Below are 3,661 nucleotides of genomic sequence, written 5' to 3' on the forward strand. Positions count from 1 at the left end.
TCTAAGTGTTTTCGAGCACACCAGATGTATTCCGGTACACTTTGTGATTTCGAGTATACTTGGGTATCGTGTGAAAAGTTTGTGTTTTCAAGCACATTATTGAAGATTTAACTCTTTTGAATATACTTGATTAATTGTTTTAACTACTAGGTGTGTTCGAGTATACTTTGTGCTTTCGAGTACACTTTTATGTGTTGATTTGATAATCTAATTATTTCATGCATACTTGATGTATTTGGATTAAACACCTTCGAGTACACTCAAATATGAGCATACTTGTCTTTGGTATATTGGTCGAGCTAGGTTTTTGTGTGATAATGTTTAATTTTTAAAACCTTTTGAGTTTTTGCTCATGCAAAATGACAAAATCCTTTCAAATTCACTATTAAACAAAGTGTATAATGTGGGGACTTAGAAAAGTTTTCACACACAATCTTCTCTCTCTTCAAAATCAATTACTTTGCTCATGCCCTAAAAACTGAATCATTGATCTTACAATCACTTTAATTGTTTTCTTACTTTGCAATTCTGACCAGGTTACTTACCTATATGTTTAGTTTGTAGGTTAACAAATTGTCAAAGACAAGTTCTTAAAGACAATTTCTTTCATTCTTTTTCTAATTAAATGCATATTCAAACTTGTTCTCAAATGACTAACTATTTCTTTGAATGTTGTGTATGTTTATGCAGAACAGATGGCATTAAAATTTGAGCCCAAGCACAACATGTGTGCGTTGCTGGAACCAATGAAGAAAATGGAGGATTGGAGATAATGATCAATTGGCTAAATCGGTCAAACATCCGTTTTCCTTTGACTAAAAATCCAGCATTATACATAGACCATCTACAAGCATTCTAGGAATTTGATGTATATATTGATGATGAAAATGGGCCAAGAATTTAAGAAACTATACAAGGCCATGACATTGAAATAATAGAGCAACTTATACGAGCAAGGCTGCAACTAAATGATAACTTTGTAGATCACTTACTTTACTCCCAAGGAAGATGATTGAGAACCTTCCAAGAAACAATGGGCTACCAAGGAAATATACATGAAGGTCAATTACAAAAGAGGGTCTTTCCACTCCTGTATCAATTCTTGATTCATCACATTATCCAAAGTTTATCTCTGAGGAGAGCGACTTGGACCCAAATGAGTAGAGAAATTGCATCTGCTACAGTTGATGTGCTTTAGAGACAACCTTTCAATTTATCTAGAATGATCTTGAAAGACCGAGTATAAATGCAAGGAGAAGTGTGAGAGACAAATTTCTATTGTATCCAAGATTTGTGCAAATAATGATCAATGTAGCATTACCTGATCTTCCAAAGACTGGTCCAACACTTGTTCTACAAGATTCAAATGTTTACAGGAGAACCAGAAGACCAGATCCAAGAAGTCAATTCAATCTAGATGTAAAGTTTGAAATCTTACCATGGTTATTAAATGAAAATGTGGAATCATGGAAGTTCTTGGTTCACTAGAACCAGATATGTTAAGTGATGATGAAAGTGAAGGAAGTAGTGAATCAAGCAGTGATAGTGATTCAAAGGAAGAACAAAATGATAAAAATGATGATGATACTCCTGGTGATGAATAGGATATTGTTGAGAATGTTGACAGTGTGGCTGATGAGCAAGAATTGTTAAATGAAGATGTGGCACATGATGAAGTAGTTGAACAAGTCATACAACAAATAAATGATTCTACACCACCAATTTCACCTGATCACATACCATTTGATGAACCATTTATTCCCTCCCTACCACACTCACCATTATATGACCAATTCCATTAACCTTACATACCTGAGTCACTAATTAATCCACCCATTGAACCAACAATTGATGAACCATACATTCCTGAACCTTTTAATCCATCACAAATCAACCAACTTAAATCCCCACTCCTTTCACAATCAAATTCACTTGACAATGAGCCATCTGATCATTCTCAACACCATCATCACCAACCCAAAACCAAACTCATAATTTACCGATCCAAACTCAAAACCAATTACCACACCAAATCTCTAGAATTATCCAAAGTCCTGAACAACATCCTACCCAATCCCAAACTTCACCAAACCCTGAAAATGAACCATTTAACCTTTCTCCACCCCAATAACCATCTCAATAACCAAACAATCCCTACTACAATGTTCTTACCATAAACTTTTATCTGTTAATGGAAAATTCACAATTAAAGTCAATAAATAAAGCACTAGAAGAATCAGTTGAAAAGGCACTTCAAGAAATTCGTACCCTTAAATCACATGAATTTGAGGTTGAGAAGACCTCAAATGCACCAAAACAGGGGGAGAATAATCTAGATATTGCATGAGCTGGTGCTGACAATTCACTAATAAAAATCAGCCAAGTATATGTGGAAAATGATGAAGATGATATGAATATAGGTCCAATTGTGGAAGAGGTTGTGGAAAATAACAATCTTGTAAATGAAGTTGTGGAGATTAATGTGGTAGAAAATGTGGAGACTGATGAGATAATGGAAGACGACCCTGATCTGTAAATTTTATATGGTAATTTTGATAATATTGAATATTGATAGTCAATGAGATGGAAGCTAGTGATCAAGAATTAGAAGAACTATTAAAAGAAATTGATGATATGCCACCACCCATCATGAGGGATATTGGACCTTCTCATCCAACCACTGATGATGAGAAGAGAATAAGAATCAGGTAAGGTTATGTATGAGGATGAAAGTCAATTACATCCTATGAATCAAAAGATTTCCAAGTTCACATGATCATATTCTTGACCAAGATGAATCTGCTATGAAAGCAAAGTTATTGCATGATCAACTGTTGAATGAAATGATTGATAGAGAAGTTGTAAATTATATATTGTCTGAGACGGAGATGGATGAACAAAGAATAATCCTGGAGCAGATTGAGATTCAAAATCAGTTAAGACAAGAAGGTGATTAAGACATTGATCAATAGATTCTTGAATCTCTTTTAAAATTGAAAAATGATGAAGAAGTGGAGAAATCACTTGTAATTGTTGTTAAAGCATTTCAGATTAATCAAGAGATAGAGAGAGAAAAGGATGATGAAGAAATTGCTAATAAATCAACCGAAACTGCGAATCAAGACAAATATAATGAAGATAATACAAATAAACAGCCGGTTCTTGATGTGGACGCAAATAAATGACAGAAGAAATCATAACAAAAGCTTAAGAATAAGTGATTTCAAGCCTGGTTGACAGAATTACAAGTAAAGAAACAGAATGGCCTTTCAATCTTGTGAAATATGCAAGGAAGAGGAAGAGATATGGACCAAACATGCCATTTCATGAAGAAGTAAAAAGGTAGAAAACTAAAGAAAAGGGTGAAAAAGAAAAAGGAAACCAGTGAAGAGCCTCTAAAGCTTGTTCCACTAAGGATAATAAGTCCTAAATATTTTGTTGAAAGTGAATTCCAAACAAAGTTTATGCAAACTGAAAATGAGGATCTAAATGAACCACAAATTTCTTCTTTGGAAGATCTGTCTAGTCAAGAAGTAGATGATGATGATGATGATGATGATGATGATGATGATGATGATGATGATGATGATGATGAGAGCCTGAGAAAGAACAGGAGGTTGAACACACTTCACCTCAAGTGCATATGATCCATCAACACTTT

This window comes from Bidens hawaiensis, unplaced genomic scaffold (assembly GCF_021521415.1).
Source record: "Bidens hawaiensis isolate Kalapana, Puna unplaced genomic scaffold, B.hawaiensis_p1.1 tig00029325_1, whole genome shotgun sequence".
NCBI classification, from domain to species: domain Eukaryota; kingdom Viridiplantae; phylum Streptophyta; class Magnoliopsida; order Asterales; family Asteraceae; genus Bidens; species Bidens hawaiensis.